General features: G+C 50.8%; 1 long non-coding RNA gene across 1 annotated transcript in view; it reads left to right on the top strand.

Moving 5' to 3' along the window:
* LOC106782976 (uncharacterized) overlaps nucleotides 1-20,049 on the top strand; it is a 93,502-nt gene that overhangs the window by 8,090 nt on the left and 65,363 nt on the right. The window lies entirely within an intron of this gene.

Genomic DNA, 20,049 nt, shown 5'->3' with positions numbered 1-20,049 from the left:
GGGTGCTAGACACCGACGGCACCACGGTGAGTGGGGCAGGTGTGTTCCCTAACTCGAGCACTTTCAGTCCAGTGGGGGACAGATATTTCACACCCTCACGCAGAGGACTTAAATCATATGACACAGGGCTGCGAGCTCATCTGACCTGGCCTGGGAGTGACCAGGACTTCCCTGAGCACATGGCCATTGTGGTGAGATTTGCCAACTGAGAAGGGGTTTAGAGGTGAGAGAAGGAAGCACCCCAGGCAGAGGCGATAGCATGTGCAAAGGCCCTGGGGCAAGATAGAGCTTACAGTGCTTGTGGGAATGAGACAAGCTCTTGGGACTAAACAGTGAAACATGGAAGGTCAAGGCTGAGGAGCTTGGCTGAGGGGCTTGCAGGCCACCAAGAGGAGGTGGTCTTCCCAGGCCAGAGTGCCCCGGCCTTGTGCCGTGGCTCACAGCAGTACCAGCACAGACACTACCACAGGGAGCATGGCACACCCCCAAGCTAGTTGGGGAGGGACTCGCCAGAATCTCTGTCTTCACAGATATTTCCTGGGGGAAACCCGGCTCGCTCAGGGTGCCTGGATCGGGGATACTCGCACACTTTATAGGTCAGAGCTTCACCTTTATTGACTTTTAAATGGCTTCACTGAGTTGTAATTTACACTCGATGAAAGACACCCATTTTAGGTGTATGATGGAGTTCAACTCAGCAACGAAAAAGAACAGCTTACCTACGTGCCACTACATGGCTAAACCTCAAAAACATTATGCTAAGTGAAAGAAGCCAGATGCAAAAGGGCAGGTGTGCGATGATTCCATTCGTATGAAATCTCTAGAAAAGGCTACATCCTTAATTTGAAAGATCTGATATGGAAAAAAATCAACTGGGTTTGCAATCCATTCTTTTTAGCCGAAGACCTTTTTTCTTTTTTTAAAGTATTTGTCCACAATATAAAATGATGTGCAATGAGATTCTTTAAAGCAGTTTCAATTATTATGCATATTAAAATAGTCATAAAAATTGGTTACAAGTTTATTTATTTATTTTGGTGAGGAAGACTGGCCCTGAGCTAACATCTGTGTCAATCTTCCTCTATTTTGTATGTGGGACACTGCCACGGTGTGGCTTGATGAGCAGTGCTAGGTCTGGATCTGGGATCCGAACCCATGAACTCTAGGCTGCCAAAGTGGAGCGTGTGAACTTAACCACTATGCCACTGCGCCAGCTCCTGGTTGCAAGTGTTTTTAAACCACCTGCTTCTGCAAACAAAACGTCTCTTTGACAGTGATTATTAAGAGCTTGAAGAAATCATCATTAAAATGTCTCGACCAGTGGTGCGTGCTGTGGACACCTTGTCTGGTATCCCCTCGGCCCCTCAGTTCACATGAAGCTCTGGCAGAGGAGCTTCAGGGAGCTGGCAGCCCCCCACCTCAAGCACCTGAGTTTCTCTTCTGTTCTGCTTGGGAACTTTCTGTGGCACACGGGAGCTTGCTTCACTTTCACCCAGGTGTGACTTGGAAGTAAAGAGATGGCACATCTTTCTCCCATGGGAGGGGGGAGGGTGGCAGCGGGGCATGGGAGAGTGATGAGGGTTGGTGGAGAAATGCCCCTGATTCCATGCCCTCCAGAGGGGCAGTTCTGTGTATAGGTTCATGTTGTCTGCAAATAGAGATAGTGTTACTTCTTCCTTTAAAATTTAGATGCCTTTTCTTTCTTTTTCTTGTCTGATTGCTCTGGCTACGACTTCCAGTAGGATGTTGAATAGCGGTGGTGAAATCAGACATCCGAGTTTGCTGCTGATCTTAGGGGGAAGGATTTCAGTCTTTCACCATTACGGTGTTAGCTGGGGGGTTTTCATAAACATCATTTACCCTGTTGAGGAAGTTACCTTCCCTTCCTAGTTTTCTGAGTGGGTTTTTTTTTTTTTTTCATGAAAGGGTGTTGGATTTTGTCAAACGCCTTTTCTGTGTCAGTTGAGATGAGCATGTATTGCCCCCTGCCCTGTTCTATTAATGTGGTGCATTACACTGATCGCACTCCATATGTTGAACCATCCTTGCCTTCCTAGGACAAACCCATTTGGAAATGGTGTATAATCTTTTTAGTATGCCGTCAGATTCTGTTGGTTGGTATTCTCTTCAGGACTTTTGCATTACTATTCCTCAAGGACATTGGTCTGCAGTTTTCTTTTGGTGGCAGTGGGACGATTCTGGAGCACGTTCCACCTGGTTTCTCAGAGATCTCCAGTGGGACTGAGTCCCATGTGCCCACAGTGGTCCCCATTTTTGATGCACCCCTTATTGCTTGTCTCCTTCCTCTGTTTCGCTCTCTTCTTTTCTGACTTGTGCTTCCCGGGGTCACCCCCTCATAAATTACTTCCTTTCAAGTCCTCACATCAGATATGCTTTGGGAAGAAAACTAAGAGAACCCAGGCTGGTGTGTAGCCATTTCAAGCATAAAACCTAATTCAAAAAATTATGTTCTCAAAAGCAAGATCAAGAGCTTACTTTAAAAAAGTGACACTGCCTTTATTTGTAAGTTTTATACTCTTTGAATATTTAAACATATTCCCCAGCTTTGAGTTTTATTATTTTTTTCCTTAGCATAAATAGAAAATAAAAAGAAAACACGGTAGTTTTTTTTTTACACCAAATCCAACATAGATGTTGCCCACCTCCTCTTGATGGTCCCTTGTGGGCTGCACAAATGTTACCATGTTTGATGGATGCTGAGATGGCAAAGAGCTGGGCAGGAAGCCCTGCTTTGGGCAGGGGAGGGCCAGGGGGTGGTGGGAGCTGCCTGGTGTCTGTGTGGAAGGAGTCACAGGGGACTTTGACCTTGTTTTCTGTTTGAAGGTGGGAGACAAGAGTAGCTCAGGGCTAGACTCCCAGTGCTGTCCCAGAGGCACCCCAAAGGAATGAATAACAGCCCCTCTCTGCTCATCCACCTGACAGCCCAGGAAGTCCCACTTTTCCCCTTAATGAAACTGCCACTCACCACAGGTAAGAGAGCTGATGGTTGGGCTCAGTTCATGGGAGACCCTTTCCCCTCCCTTCAGGTTAGCCCTGGAGAAAGCCAGTGAGCGAGAAAGCCGCCATTGCCCCAGTTATCCAGAACTGCCTCTGACTGTCTTATACACAGGCACGGACGCGCACGCAGAACCTGTCCTCAGCTTTGCTATGCAATTCCTGTATTTTGTAGCCATTAGAAGCCTGGGTCTGGGAGCCAGCCAGGCCTGGGTTTGACTCCCGCCACTTAACTTGCTGTGTTTCCTTGGGTAAGTCCTTTAGTGGCCTGAGGCTCGCTTTCCTCTTCTGTGAAATGGGTGTACTTAGTTGCTGGGGGAATTATGGGGAGGAAGCCATCGGGCACTCTGCCCGGCACCCAGGAAGCACACGGTTCGTGGACTGACTGACTAACCCAGCACACATTTGTCGGACACCTATTCCATGTCTGGGTCTACTTCAGGTGCTGGGGACACAGCTGTGAACAGAGCCTCACTCCAGTGTGAGATGCAGAGGGTGAACCAGCTTGTCATAGAACATCAGTCTAATTGCCCATTTAACCTTCGCGGGAGCTTAATTAAGGATGTTTAGTCTGGGCTGCTGCACTTGACTCGTTAGGTCAAGCTCATGGCCTTCCCTCCAGCCCATCAGCCGCCCAGACAGACAGGCTTTCCCAGGTGTCCCCCGAGAGGAAGGGGAAATGGTGGGTTTGCTCGGTGCTGCCCAGCCCATGGTGGCTGTGGGCTGACCAGAGGGCACTTGTGGGGGCGGGGGTGGGGAGGACAGCTGCCCCCAGATAGGGGCACAGGGCCCAGGATGGGGCAGAGCTGGACACAGGCTCGGATGGTTTCCTAGAGACGGTCTGACTGTGGTGTGTGCGTGTGTGAGCGTGTGCCAGGCCCCGTCCTTGCTCATGCAGTCGGGGATCAGAACTAGGGTTTACTCAGCGCTGTTTTAGCAAATCGAGGTAGGGAAGATGGCACACCCAGTGAGATCCCAGAGACCCTCACATACAGGTGTTGGCAAATGTTCTCTGTAAAGCACCAGAGAGTAAATATTTTAGGCTTTGCTGGCCTGGGTTACAACCACTCGTCTCTGTCGTGTAGCGTGAAAGCAGCCACAGACAATATGCAAATGAATGGGTGTGGCGGTGTTCCAATAATACTTTATTTACCAAAAGAGATAGCGGGCCAAACTGGCCTGAGAACCGAAGTTTGCTGATCCCAGATCTAGCAGAACTTTCTAGATGAGGCATTCAGACAACTCTCTTTCCACCACTCATGATAGCTCACAAGCTGCAACCCTTCTGGGGCCTCCTTCCCCAGCAAACTTGAGGTCTTTTTCAAAGCCAAGTGTCATATTTACTGTAGCATTTGTGTATTTCTTAACCATTTCACATGTGTAAACCGAGGAACCATTTTTGTTAGCTTCCTATTGTTTGTTTTTTGACACGTCACTGATGAAGTTTCTCAGCCTGGTGCTCCTGAATCCATTTTTTCTCATAAGCCCTGCGGTTTTTATTCGGCAGTTTGGCCCAGCACAGGATTTCAAGGAATACATACGCCGTGTTATAGAAGAGCTGGATGTATTTGTAACCCGGGCCTCTTGCGTTCTAGGCCAGTGTTTTTCCACCTGCATTACTGTGTCAGGTAGGGTTGGCTTGGCTTTGCTGCAGTCACAAATAAACCCTGAAATCTCAATGGCTCTTCCCATAAGGGTCTGCTACTCTCTCGCACAAAGTCCAGTTTAGGTTGGTGACTCTCCAGGGTGGCTGCCTCTGTGCTGCGACACAGGGATCCAGGCTGCTTTCTGTGGCCCCGCCCCCTTGTCATGTGGCCTCCATCATCACTGATAAAGTGGAGGAGAGACTGGAGGATCTGGGGGCATGTTTCCTGGGAGTAAGTGCTGGGATTGGCTTAGAACACTGCTGCCCACTTCCCATTGGTCAGAAATCAGTCACATGCCCCCACTCAGCTGCAAGGGAGGCTGGGAAATGTAGTCTTCTTGTGTGTCCAGGAAGAGGAACAGGATTTGATGAGCCCATCACAGTGTCTTGGTCACATCACCTCACCCCAATTCACTCACCTTTCAATAATTCACTGGCATTTTATGCCAGACACTGTTCTGGGCTCTGGGGATATAGCAGAGAAGAGTAAAAACAAAATAAAACAAAACTACAGAAACAAACCCTGCCTTCATGGAGGTTGCATTCCAGGGGTAAACAGATAATACACAAATAAACCAGTTAATGTAATGTATGTCCGCTAGTGACATGTAGCTATGGAGCAAAAAGAAAGCATCAATGTGGAAGAGAGAGTGTTGAGGGTGTGGGTGGCGTTACAACCTTAGATAGGATGGTTGGTCCGGAGCCATCTCTGAGGAGGTGGCATTTGAGAAAAATCTTGAAAGAGGTTTGACAGGGAGCCGTGTAGAAACCTGGGTGAGAGAATTGCAGCCAGACTAACAGTCAGGGCAAAGGCCCTGAGGTAGGAACATACCTGGAATGTTCCATGAACTGCAAGGGGGTCCGTGTGGCTGGGAGTGGCTGGAGGGGCAGGGGGAGGGGGAGGCAGGAGCAGATGAGATTAGGGAGCTATCAAAGGGTGGGTTGCCGACTATTCTCAAGACTTTCAGTTTGAGACCCTGGAAACTCGTGAGATTGCTGTACTTGAACCCAGGATACTCTGTTCCACCTCCGGGTTCCACCACTGACCTCTGGCACCAGGCCGTTTGATAGATGAGGAGAGCGGGCTCAGGAGGTCAAGGACTCCCATCTCCCAGAACCTTTACAACTCTGACACGAGAAATCAGTGGTTATGCGCTGGGAACTGCAGTTCACTTGACGGTCACGTGTAGTGAATAGCGAGGTTGTCTAGGAGGTGGACCCAGGAACCATGGGGTCCGCGGGTGACCCCTTGAACCCTTGCTCTGGCCGGAAGTTCTGTGGTTCGGATGCTCTATCTGAAGACAGCATCCTGCACGCTCATCTAGCGGTCCTGGATGGCGCTGTGGGCCAGGTGAAAACACTCTGCTGTTTTTCCCTCTGTGGAAAGGGGGCAGGCCGGGAAGCAGCAAATAATTAAATTGATGTCGACATTTATTGCTGTGAAGGCAGTAAAAGCATCACATGGCTTCCTCATAAAAAGTCATAAGGCCTATTTACAGTCCCACATTATTTTTCTCGTAATCTAAACCAGCAACTTTCTCTGAGGCTCCTACATGTTTAGCTGAGAGCTTTATGACATGAAGAACTGGCTGGGGAGCATCAAACCCTCCCTCTTCTGACGGGGTTGGAGGGAACTTGGTTTGTTTGCGTTCATGGGTTTTATTGATTCAGGGCAAATATCTTTTTTTTTTTTCCTGAGGACGATTCGCCCTGAGCTAACATCTACAGCCAATCCTCTTCTATTTTTTCGTATGTGGGGCACTTCCATGGCGTGACTGGTCAGTGGAGTAAGTCTGTGCCCAGGATCTGAACCCACAAATCTGGGCCACTGAAGTGGACTGCAAGGAACTTGAACCACTCTGCCATGAGGCCGGGCCCAGGGCAAATATCTTTAGGCCATTACCCAAAGGGTCAAAAGCCACAATCTTGGCATTTCATGGGCAAAAGGCAGCCATGAACCCAGCAACTCTGAACCAACAACATTCCTTCAGTTGTCTACAATGCTATCTCATAGTTTGAGGCCACTTGTCAACTTTCTTGAGATGTGTTTGCATAGGGTATGAATTAGGGTTGTTTCTTGGGAGGACAAGTAGATTACATGTATCAAAATTTAAATTTCATGTGCCTTTTGATCCAGCAATTTTCTGTCTAGGAATCCACTCTGCAGATGAACTCAAACATGTGCCCAAAGACCCATGAATATTGAAATGAGTATATTTCATTTGAAATAGTCAAATAAATATGTGAAGTCAATATTGGATATTGAAAGGGTGAAACTGCTGAAAGCCAGTGAAATGTCTATTGGTAGATGATTATCGATAAATACTGGTACATATCTAACAGCAAGACTAGGTAGCCACTAAACAATTGGGCGTGGTTTGTGTTCTTCGAGCACAGCATGATCCCCAAGGTGCAAGGTTAAGAAGTAAGATACAGAAGACTGTGTTTAGAATAAGCCCATTTATCTAGATTTAAAAATACATATCTACACTGGTATATGCATAGAAAAATTCTGGAATGATGCACAAGTTACTATTAAAAGTGGTTCTGGTGATAAGGGAAATTGAAGGTCTTTAAATATGTACATGCATTACTTTTTCATAGCATAGTGGAAAATGCATCCACTTCCTGTGAAGGTGACCACCAGATGGAATCCTGGACCTGGAGTCAGACCTTCTAAATCAGGCTGCCCCACTTGCTGCCTGTGTGATCTTGAGCAAATGATGTTTCTTGGGGTCTCAGTCTCACTGATTATAAAACGTTATCACCTCCTTGGCAGGGTGGGTGTGGTTTAAGTAAGGCGATATTTTCTGAAACTTAGGTGAGTTGTGACGCACCACCCCACGTTAGGCAACCCTTTTATTATTTCATTTTTATAATGTATGAATTTGGGGTGTTTTTGGTTGTTTTCATTGTTGTTGTGAGAAATAGAAATGGATTTGGCAAACAAGAAAACAAAGACACAAAAGAAGAAAATTTAATTGGAGGGCTATAGCAGGAGCACAGAGGAGGAGCTTGACAACTAGGTCTTGGAAAAGACTGGAAGGAGAGCAGGTCTCTTACTTGGGAACCAAGGAGCAGGATCCACTGATGAGATGAGCAACCTGCAACCACTTCTCTTCGTTTCCTCTGCTCAGAATCCAAAGGCCCAGGACAGAGACTGTGATTGGCTGACGTTGGGTCCTGTGCCCACCCCCAGGCTTATGGAGGGTGGGGCAACTTGATTGACAGTAGGATTAACTAATGAAGGAGGAGGAAAATAGAAAAGCAATAACCAAAAGGAAGAAAGATGGATTCTGGGTGGGCAAAAAGCCACAATGAAACATATAAAATAGTAGCTATTCTTTCACAGTATTGAATTGGTCACACAGGCTAACCGCTGTAATAAACAACCAGTGTTTCAACGGCTTCATAAATGGAAGTTTATTTCGCACTCACCCTCCCCTCTGCTGTTATTGCGTCTTGGTGGGTGGCTCTCCTGGTCTCTGCTCCACAGTCACTCGGGGACTCGGGCTCCTTCCTGCAGGCTCTGCGTCTTTCACCACATCCTCTGGGTCTGGACAGCAGACAAGGGAAAAGCTGAGGGAGGGTAGGTGCACTTATGGACCAGAGTCTGGTCGTGTGGCCGTACCCAACAACAGCTGGGAAACTGTCTAATTGTGTGTTCAGGAGGAAAAGGGAAAAACCTGGTGACGAACTTGCCCGGGTCTGCCATATGTAACACAACATAGAACAAGTCACGTTATTGTCCTTCCAGCCCAGAGGGCCTGTGCGTCTAACACTCTGACCTACGTGCAGTCCTTTCTCCTCCCTGGACCTCATTTTCTTCATCTGAAAAATGAGAATGTTGGAGAAGCGACAAGGTTTTTAAACTTTCTTTGTCCCGGATAAACTTCTTCTGTTGAGAGCCACTGCAGAACCCAATCTTCACATCAAACAGACAGCTGCAGCGGTGGGGTGCAGGCGAGGGCCCAGAGCCCCATGTCTTCTTCCCCGCTCCCTTGCTCCTAGGGCTCCATCGTAGATCCTGGGGCTCTGGGGATCACGCGCAGGCTGTTGTTGGCCTACATATCCTCCAGTTAGGACGTGACCCAGCCGATCTCTGGACGCTTTAGGGAACTTTCAAAACTTCACTGTGTTCTCACTTTGGAAACATCTGAAGACATTTGAAACCAGGGCCACTTGGCCTCCCTCCCTGGCTGGCCCTGCGATGTGCCTGCTCCCTGCTTAGAACCACCTGCTTGGCGCTCCAAACCTCCCTCTACCACAATTTATTTTCTTACCGAAGGGAAATGTTTAGCATAATAAATCGTGCGGTTCCAGCGTTCGTTGCCTGAGCCATTTCCATGAAAAGGGGCTCCTGAGCTGGTCTTCAGACCGGGCCTCACTGCTGGCAGAAGCATCCATCCCTGCGGTGGAAAGGGGAGCCCTTCTCTAGGACTTTCCAAAGCCAGAGGCACCGAGCAGGCACATCTGCTTTGATTAAAAAGGAAAAGCATCGAGGACGAAGGGGTGCTATCGCCTTACAGGGTGGGGAGACAGTTCCAAACCACGTTACAGATTTTGTACGACAATGATTTTGAAAGGGAATTCATATAATCCTGGCGATTTAAACATTAACGTTTCAAAGCTCTAATGGGCCCAAAATAAATATATACATATTTTCCACCAATTTCAAAAATAATCATCCTAAACCTGAAACGACTTTAGTCTCATTTCTTGAACTGGTTCACTTCCTTCCCGAAGCGGAGTAGGGTGAAAGAATCAGAGCCGAGAAGGGCGAGAACGCCTCGCGGCCCGCACTCGCTCCAGGAGCCTCTGACCTTCCACTTGAGTTGGATTCAAAACAAAAGTTTTACTTCATTTAAAACTGCTTAAGTCAACGTTTTATCCTCCTGGAGATGGCATAAACAGTAAGCGAGTTCCAAGGGACCCAGGAAATGGCTCTTTTGGGGTTATTATCTTTAAAATGGGCCAAGAATTTCCCAAATCTTGTATTCTCAAGTTCCCTTAGAAATAAATGCCTCCATAAACAGGCAATATCTGCACCACCCGGGCTTGTCTTAAACCCAGCTGGGACCGGACTTCGCACTTTGTCAACTGACCTATCTCCAGGTCTGGAGGGAGGGAAGGAGATGCCAATTAAACAAACGAAGGATGCAGTCTTCTCCCAGGTCCTCTGGGACCCTTATTCCTGGTGGTGTGTCTCTGCAGACACGTCCACACTCTCTGGGTTTGTAGAGAAAGAAGCTCCAGTTCATGGAGGAGTTCGACAGAGGTTTCACGAGGAGCAGCTGGAGCACCTTGATAAAGTGTTCATGGGTCCTCGCTGGGGAGTAAGGTGGACCTGAGCTGATCCCGGGTCCCGGCTGGGGAGTAAGGTGGACCTGAGCTGATCCCAGGTCCCGGCTGGGGAGTAAGGTGGATCTGAGCTGAAGTCCCAGCTGTGCCTCTCATTTTCTCTGTGAACTTAGACACGGCAGAATCCAAGATACTAACAGTCATCAGAGGCATCTTGCACGGTGACGTAACGCAGGTAGAACGTTGAGCTTGGAAGGCAGACGTGCTTGGCCATCATCAGCTTCTGTGATCTAGGAAGCAGATGGAAGGGTTCTGCCATCACTCAGAGAAAGGAGAGGTTTAATTCAGAGCATTGGGTGCTGTCACTTGTGCTCAGGTTTGCCGCTCAAGTTTGGCAAACCGGGAAGTCACAGGAACGGTAGGACATCACAGCGGCCTGGCCTGCGCACTGAGGCGGGAGCTTGGTGGGGACCCCCAGGCAGCTGCTGCAAACCCTTTTATCTGCCAGATCTCACCTGTCTGCCCACTGGGGCCAAGGCAGCGATGTCTTCAGGCTCTCTCCCACTTCTCAAATCTTGTGTGGGTGGCTTTCGTTGGTGGAGTCCAGTCTAGGACAAGCATGGTGGCAAGGGGTTCTGGGAAACGTAGTTCCCTATCTTCCAGCCCCGCAGTCTGAGGAATAGGTGCCGAGTGGCCGTCACTTCTGGTGCTGAGTGGGAAGCTTGACCATTGGCATTTGAAAATAAATCATAAACCACACAAGCGGGACCAAGGTGAAAACTCAAAATGGCTGGAAACGTACTTCAGAGGCTCGGATGTCAGAGGGAGAAGCGCTATCGGGGGTCAGAAATTGTCACCGCGGCCAAAGGTGGCGGCAGTCTGCCTCTGACACCAGTTATGGGACCTGGAAAATGTGGGGACTGGGATTGTCCCCACGAAGAGAGAGAGAGAGAACCTTTGTCGTTTGGTGCGCAAATTACCAGCCTGCCTCCCCAGCTCTGCGGAGCAGCCCCCGCCTCAGGGGCGTCTCCCTCCTCTGAGTTATTGTCGCGCACTTTGTCTAAACCACATGCCAGTCCCTGTCCCAGTGGTCTGCTCTATAAAGTATCATCTTCCTAAACAGAGTTTTTCAGCTTTTTGAGGGCAGGGAGCATGTCCCCAAATCTTCAGAACCCCCAAAGAAATGTTCCTTAAAAATAACAGAAAAATATATGCTTATTAGAAAAAAACCTGGAAGACACAGAGAAGTGCAAAGAGGAAAGTGCGGATCTTCTGTGGTTGCACCTCCCAGAGGTGTGCTCTGCTAATGTTTGGTGCCACACTTTCCAGTTTTCCCCAATACTCACCCTTAAATAAATGCGGGATGGTTAACACACTAACAAAAAGTCGCCGAGCCCCTGCCGCCTGCCCGGCGCTGACTGCGCTCTTCATCGCTTAGGCTCGTCGTAAACGCACCCATCGACTGTCGTTGGGGGAACGTGTTCCCTTCACCGTTTTCGAGGTGGAGGTAGCCTTCCAGGGCTCTGGCCTCCTCGTCTTCACCAGCTCTTCCCTGCGGTCAGCTTAGACACGTCCCCTCCCCCACCGAGGGACCCCACGGGTAGGAGGCACCCCGTCCTGACCCTCCATGCCATATGCCGTGTGGGGACAGACTCCCCCAAAGGAGGCCTGGCAGCAAACATCGATGTAATTTGCTCATCCATAAACCGACTGAGCTAGAGTGAGGTTCTCACATCAGCTCGATCAGTAATAAAAGTGACACGTCCATCGCAGTTACCTGGTGTATGTGCCAATCTCTCTATGGTCCATGCTTGGAGTGGGAGAAAGGGGACTGTTTATTGAGCCCTAGGCACCACGCTTCCTGTTCACACACCTTATCGAATTAGTCCTTAGATGACAGAGCAGTTGGTGTAATTGTGGCCGTTCTTTTAGGGCAAGAAAATTAAGGCACAGAGAGGTTAGCCAACTGTCCAGGTCACACAGCTGGGGAGTGGTGACATTGGGTTTGTCCCAGCTCCGTCTGTCTTTCTCTCTTTTGTTAAACAGCTTTATTGAGATAGAATTCACATACCATACAGCTCATCCATTTAAAGTGTACAATTCAACGGTTTTTAGTGTATTCACAGATAAGTGCACCCATCAGCACAGTCACTTTTAGAACATTCTCATCACCTCACAAAGAAACCCTGTCCCCTCTAGCTGTCACTCCTATGTCCCCTTCCTCCCTCCCCCCACCCCCAGTCTCAAGCAAGACTAATCAAGTTTCTGTCTCCATGGATTTGCCTATTCTGGACATTTCATGTACACGGAATCAGACACGATGTGGTCTTCGCGTCTGGCTTCTGTCGCTCGCACGAGGTTTGCAAGGCCCACACTGCAGCACGATAGTGCTGCACTCCTTTTCATGGATGAATGATGTTCCACTGTGTGGCTCCCCATGTTTTGTCGATCCTTTGCCGGCCCATGGAGCCTGGGCTGCTTCCACCGTTGGCTAGGCTGGATGGACTCTGTCCTTCTGGACATTCTCTGCCTGCCTCCCTCCCAGGGGGTCAGTGGCTTTAACGGAGACGACACGGATGGCAAAGAGCCGGAGCTGCTTCTGCCTTCTCAGACAGGCCCTGCCGGCAGTCACTTTCCCAACCTGCAATTTAGGCTCTGCACGCGGAGAGGGGCGCGGCCCGGGCCCCCCGGGGCCAGACCACCAGGGCGGCCTCAGCTCAATTAAAGTTGTTATTCCCTCAAAGAGGGGGAGTAAAGAGTGGGTTCAGAAGCAATAAAAACAGATGTCACAGCCCTCTCCTCCTCCAGGAAATCGCCTCCGGGGAGCAGCGTCACTGCCCTGCTGGACCAACCCCAAGTGACACTGTGTTGTGATGTGGCCGCCAGACGGGAGCTCTGGTTCCTTTTGAAGCAGCGAGAGGTCCAGGAGGCTCTGGGAAGAGGGAGAGACGCTCTTCCAACCCCGAGGAGGCCCCGGTGCCTGTCGGTCAGGGAGAAACATTCCCTGGGAGAGGGCCCTGGCGGGGCCGCCCGACCCTGTGCCCCTGGGGCCCTGAGGTTCACATGTAATTGAAGTGGTGGCCTCCCAGAGGGAATCTGGCCCCCGCTCGGGATCCGTGTTCCTGGAGCCTGTGGTGAGCAGGAACGACCGAGTGACCCACGTCGCCACTGTGACCCATGTCGCCAGAGGGGTTTGCTGTGCTCAGCAGCAGGGGCGTCAGGCAGGCTGTTTCTGGAATAATCACCCCGCTCATTACAGGCTTCGGATGGGCTCCCAAGGGTCAGGCTGGGTTTGTGTGCCCATCTTGGGGGTCAAGGAAAATGTGGCCCTTTCAGCTGCGTCAGCTAAAGAGCAGCTCTGGGATGGCGTCGCTGCGCCGTCGAGGACAGGAGCGAACTTGGAAACACAAAGTGAGTCTGGGAAAGGAGAGGAGTCGATGAGGGAAGTAGAACAGAGAGGGGCTGCTGAGCTCCTGTCTCCTTCTCTAGGTGACGGCAACTTATAAACACAGAGGGGCCGTTCAGGGGAAGCACAAGAACAGCACAGCTGGGCGCCAGGTACGGTGATCCTAAGAAGTGCATGTCTTTATCCTCTTTCTACGCAGGGAGAGCTGACACTCAGAGTGGTTAAGCAACCTGCCTGAGGTCACACAGCTGGCTGGTAGCAGAGGTGAGCTGTGAGCCCAGAATGTGACCCCATAACCCAGCTTCTGGTTACTGCATCTTGTCAGGGAGCACTGCGAGCTGCTTCGTGGCCCTCCCTGGTCAGGGTGTCGTGCACTAGGAGGCGGGGGTGGGGGGGGGGTCGTAGGCTGGGAAGGGCCTGCACTTTCCTCTGCTCCAGAAATTCTTCTTTTTAAAAAAAAATTGTGGAAAATACATATGACATAAAATTCATCATTATAACCATTTTTAGGTGTGCAGTTCAGTGGCGTCAAGTACACTCACATTGTGCGGCCGTCACCACTGTCTGTCTCCAGAGCTCTTTGCATCTTGTAAAGCTGAAACTCTGCCCCTGTTAGATAGCAACTCCCCACCCCCTCCCCCAGGCCTGGCCTCCCCGTCCTTCTTTCTGTCCCTGTGATCTGACCCCTCTAGGGCCCTCATCGAAGCCACTAAGTTTGTGGTTACTTGTTACAGCAGCAATGGGGAACAAATACGCTCTTCAATTCGCACAATACATTCCAGGGCTTCTGAACCTTCCGGAATCTCCATCAGGGGATTCCAGAGTGGGACCTGCTGACTGAGGCCGGCGTGTCTGCCTTCACATTCAAGGGCTGTGAGGACACATGTCCTCTCACCTCACAACAGCCTTGGGGCTTGGCAGGTGGACGGCCATTTTGATGGAGGCGAAAGCAACCAGTTTAGGGGTCTCTTCCTCATTGCGGCATCTTCAGTCAGTGTTGGTAATTTACATTTTCCATGGGAATGTCCAATTCTTCCACACATTTGAGCTTGTGTTAAAAGTTGTGTGGAGGAGTCTCTTATGACTTGTAAAGCCTCCCCCTGTTGCGTGGTGTACGTACCTTTCTTGTTCTCAATCTTTTTAATTTGTGCTTTCCCTTCTCTTTTCATTGATTATACTTACCAAGAGTATGTGTCTATTTTAACCTTTTTTTTTTTTGAGAAAGATTAGCCCTGAGCTAATATCTGCTGCCAATCCTCCTCTTTTTGCTGAGGAAGACTGGCCCTGAGCTAACATCTGTGCCCATCTTCCTCTACTTTATATGTGGGATGCCTGCCACAGCATGGCTTGACAAATGGTGTTTAGGTCCACACCCCGGATCCAAACCTGCAAACCCCGGGCTGCCGAAGCAAGGCATGCAAACTCAACCGCTGTGCCACTGAGCGGGCCCCTATGGGTCTTTTTTAAACAGCCTGCTTTCGGTTTTATTTTAATTTTTTTCCCGAGTGTTCCTGTATCGCAAACATTCCTGACTGTTCGTGTTCCCCTAATGTAAGAATCCAGAGAAATATTTTCTCCCCAGTCTCAAGATGTCTCATTACTTAAGTCCTAGAAATAAAATAGAATCTCAGTACGTATTTCAATTGAGTCTGAGTTCTATTTTTGGTGAACTATGACTCTGTGGTGAAAAATTTCTTTCTTCAGCTGCTTTCTCACAAAACTTGGCAGCGGTCTCCTCGAGTCTCCTGCACTGGGTTTTGCAGAGATTTGTCTTTTTTGCCTGAATTTCAAGCATGATACATGGAGATTAATCCTCAGCTTTAGGGCTTAAGTTCATCTGTCAACTACGTATTCTGTTCAGTGAAGCTGGCAAATAGCTTCTGAGGAAGTTGAGGACACGGTGACACACTTTAAGCACAGAGGGACTTGGCGCTCAGGACCCTGAGACGTCGCGAAGCCGGCCTCGCTCTGCTCTCTGAGGCGGAGACCAGAGCCCCGGGCTCCGGGGTGCAGCCGTGGTCTCCGAGGCTCAGTTAATCTTCCCGAGGGAAAGAGCGCCGCATTGGGCAGTTCCGTTAGCATCTCTCCCGCCGCGGATGGCCAGAGGCGGTTATGATGTACTAGCGCGAGAAGGGGTTGATGGAGGGAGCGACTGCTGAGGAGAGGTGGGCCCTGAATCCAGAAGGCGGAAGGGCGTCCACGTGGCATCCAGAAGCTTCCACGGTTGCCCTGCCCCAGGCTCGGCGTCTCCTCCAGTTACCCTCTCAGCATCTTTCCCACCTGCGCACTCAAGGCACAGTGGAGGGTCTGAGACACACGCCCAGCTAACTCAAGAATGGCTCTCAGAGAGACCAGCATCCCCGCCTCTCCCACGGAGCATGGTTTTCTGCTCCAGAGCTGTGGCCGTTTCGGGACAGGTAGAATTTGGGCTTCAAATGCCCGACCAGCTGCCTGTGAGTCCCCACTGACGGAAAAGGCGAACAGAGGCGAGGATTCAGGGGCCGAGTCCTGACCTGCGTGGCCCCGGAGGTTTGGGATGCTGGGCCCTGGGAGCGACAGCTCAGCGAGGCTGGTGGCCAGGACCCTGCACGCATGACAGCCCCTGCTGCTGTTGTCAGCCTTCCCCTTCTCCCAGCAGACCGAGTCCCCATGGGTACATCCCTCCGTGTCACCAGGGAGGGGGAGCAGACCTCCCGGGTGGGGTCTGGGGGACGCCCTGGTCGTCTGTCCTGGAGGTGGCTTGGCGAGGGGAGCCCTCTGCCTCTGGAGCCGCCGGGGGCAGGGCCGCCTGCAGGACGGTTCACATCATCAGTCACCTGGGCTCCGGCCCGGGAAGGCGGGGCTGCTCATTCTCGCCGTCTTCTCGGCGCCTCTGGAGCAGCGGAGGCCCGGAGACCTCTTCTCTCTGCCCTCGGCCCCCAGGCCCCCTGGTGAAATCCAGGGGCCAAAAGTCTTGGATATTTTGAGACTCAGTTCCCACCTTTAGAAAATGAGGGCTGGTCTGGGGGAGGCGGAGAGCATGGCCCGGAGACCCTCACTTGTAGAAGGCCTGAGCTCCAGTTTGCCCCGAGGGTGTCCTGTGAGGGACAGAGTCTGAGCAAGAACAGCTTCTCCTGTGACAAACTGTAAGCTGCCAGCTCCCGCTGGGGCCGGAGAGGGGCACAGTCTCTCTCTCCCTCCAACGGCCCCACTGCATCTGGACCAGACTGCAGTCTTCTCTACTGGCCAAGAGTTTGAGCCTTTTTTTTTCCTTTGGGGAAGAAGATTAGCCCTGACCTAACGTCTGCACCAATCTTCCTTCACTTTGCATGTGGGACTCCTCCACAGTGAGGTTGATGAGTGGAGTAGGTCCACACCCGGGATCTGAACCCGTGAACTCAGGCCACCGAAGTGGAGCGTGCAGAACTTTAACCACTCCGCCACGGGGCCAGCCCCTGAATTTGAGCCTCCTAATAACGGAACGTATCCCAGCCTGGGAGGTTTTATTTTAACATCCTAGAAAATGACTTTAAGCGGCTCCTTTCTGCAGAACGGCTAACTGAAGCCTGTGGTGAGGAGGGCGTAGTCTCCCCCAAAGACGTCAGGATCCCCCGACGCCGTGAATGTGAGCTTATCTGGCACAAGTGACTTTGCAGATGTGGTTAAGTCAAGGATCTTGAGAGGGGAGATGGTCCTGGGTTACCCAAGTAGACCCGAAATGTCATCACAAATGTCTTTTTAAGAGGGAAGGAGGGAGAGGGAAATCTGATGCAGAAGACAAGAAGGCCATGTGGGAGCGGAGATGGGAGCCGCAGGCACAAGCCAGGGAACCCGGCGCCTCTCGAAGCTGGACCAGGCCAGGAAATAGTTCTTCCCTGGAGCCTCTAGAAGGAACTAGCCCTGCCGACACCTTGATTTTAGCCCAGTGGGGCTGGTTTTGAACTTCCGGCCTCCAGAACTGCACAAGAATAAGTTTGTGTTGTGTTAAGCCGCTGTGTCTGTGATGATTTGTTACAGCAGCCACAAGGGGTGAACATCCAGGGAGTCGGGGGAGGCTGCGGGTCTGTAGGAAGGAGGAAGATGCCCCAGGGAGGTAAGGTAAGCAGAGCCACCCCCCTCCGTGGACGGGGAGACTGAGACTCAGGGAGAGGAAGCACCTCATGCAAGATCGCACAGCTGGTGGGCGGCCAGCGTCTGCACATGCTCCATCCCATGTGTGCTCCAGTCCACAATGCTGCCCGCCTCCTCTGAAGAAATGCATGGAACGGCCTGAGGGGCCCCCTTTGCCTAGAACCTTCCACACAGTCCTTCTGGGATCCTCAGGAGCAGGGCCAGCCTCCAGCGTTCACAGCCTTGGGGCTGCAGGGAGGGAAAGAGCCCCCACTGCCGCCCACCCCAGAGAGGAGCCAGCTCCCCACCCCGGAGTGGCCAGGCCCCACCAGGTGAGCTGAGGATGTGCCCAGGCATCGTGTGGGGGCGACCTGGCCTCGTCACACCCACAATCTTGAAACCTCACTGGGGTGTGGATCCCAGGGTGGGGACTAGAGTGAGGCCAGAGAGGCGCCCGGAGCACAAAGCTAAAGCAGGCCACTCGGAGGTGTTGAGCTCGCATCCCACGACCCCGAGGGTGGCAGCCCCTTAGACTCTGCGCCCTGGGCACCTCGCTCCCTCCACTCCAGACAACTCTGCTAGCTGCTGCCTCCAGAGTCCACATCAGGGCCCCAGCCCCAAAGCAAGAGCTCTGCACTCTGTCAGGGGGCCTGATCTCCCCCTTCCTGAACCTGCTTCTGCAAAGACCCTCCAGTGCCTCCTCCCTTTAGACTTCCCCGCGGCCCTGCATGGCTGAGGGTGTGCGGTGTGTTGGCGTGGTGCAGGCAAGACGGACAGAGGTAGGACCTGACATGGCCAACAGGAGGCAAAGGGGAAGGAGAGAGACTGTGGAGGAAGAATTGCAGACAGTGGCTGCCTGCGAGCCTTCGGTGTGGGAGACGCTGGTGTTCAGAACAAGAATGGGGCCAGGAGGAGCTGGCTTGAAGGGAGCCGGGCTGAGGCAGAGCAGGCCCTTCAGCGTGTGAGCTGTGGGGCGGCCAGGAGGAAAGAGGGGTGCTGGATGAGTTGCTCACGAGGGTGCTCAGGCCTGTGATACAGCTGCGTGCAGGCACCACTCGCATCCTATGTTGCTGTTGGGGGTGACATACCCTCCGTGGGGGAAATTTGGTCTATTGATCAAAATTACAGATGCACATGCCCTGTTCCCAGCAATCCTACCTGTAGGACTTTTACCCTAAGACTAGACTTGTACACATGCAAAATGGCACATGCACAGAGCTATCAATGAAGCATCGCTTGTAACCTTAAAAGATTGGAAATAACCTAAATCAATTAAAATTATGTCAATTAAAAAATTGAATTATAATATATCCACACAAGGAAGGAATGTGCAGCAAAAAAAAGAAAGAGAACATCCTTTATGTACCAGCGTGGAATGACTTGCTGATGAAGATGGAGATGATGGTGAGGATGATGAGGATGATACCAATAACAGTACCTACTATGTGCTTGGAACAGTGTTAGGCACTTTATCGTGGCAACTCGTTTATCTAAGATATGTTGTAAAGCGGACAAAGCAAGATGTAGGATTCGTGAATGATCTCCTACCATTTGGTAGAAAATAACTTTCCAGAAAATGTCTCCAGAAGGAGATATAGAGACGGGGGGTTGGAGGGGGTGATCGGGGAAAGGTGGAATGGTGGCGGGCAATTTTACTGGATACTTGGTTGTTCCTTTTGCATTTTGTGTCACGTAAAACTTCTACCTATTAAAACAAATCTAATTAAAATGAAAGAAATCAAGTAAGGACCACTGAATGAACTATTACTTTGGAGGGAACCATAAAAAAAGCAATTATCCTCAGCAAGCTGTGATCTCTGTCAGCCACTTTCCCTTTCAAGTCAAACTGTTTTCCCCTAAGTGGAATTAGGTGATGTTAAAAAAAAGAGAAGAAAGAAAGAAAGCAAAGGAAAAACAGAACTCTCCTTCTTAGTCTCTCTCCTACAGCACAGAAGTCTCCAGCACTCTGTTTTCCTAAGGACTTTTTAATGGGCTGCAACATGACACCCAACAGCTAAGGACTTGGCCTCAGAGTTCGGGGGGCTGGTACCATTGAAATACTGAAGAGGGAATTTGTACTGGCACGTTATTCATGAGCTGTTGTGGAAAGTATATCGGAGTAGCTAAGTCAGGGGGCTATGGAGTCAGACCAACCTAGGTTTGGAGGCTGGTTCTAACAGACTCACTAGCTGTGTGACCCTAGAGAAGTGAATCCACATTTCTGATCCCAGTGTCTTCAAAGGTAATGTGGGAAGAAGAATAGTGGCAGCCTCCTAGCGTTGCCGTGGGACGTGGTTGCTGATGTTGATGACAATGACTGCCACAATCAGACCCGTTGCTATGCTCATCCCCATCTCCCTGAAGGTGGGATTTCTCTTTGGTATCTAAACAAAATGCCCCTTGGGTCTCATGCTTGGACAGGGCACAGAGTGTGGAAGTGACACTCTGGCCCTGATGTTCTCATCTGAAGCAGGGTGCCGTCCTGGTGGCCTCCTGCTGTGCTCTTATCTTCTGGTCCAGAACAACCCTCCTTCCCCAGCCATCAGCTCACTCAGCCGCCGTATTTGGGTCTTTCTCGGTTCTTCGCAGCTGT

This window comes from Equus caballus, chromosome 3, assembly GCF_041296265.1.
Source record: "Equus caballus isolate H_3958 breed thoroughbred chromosome 3, TB-T2T, whole genome shotgun sequence".
NCBI classification, from domain to species: Eukaryota; Metazoa; Chordata; class Mammalia; order Perissodactyla; family Equidae; genus Equus; species Equus caballus.
Note: the sequence above shows the minus strand (reverse complement) of the source record. Positions and strands in the feature narration are given on the sequence as shown.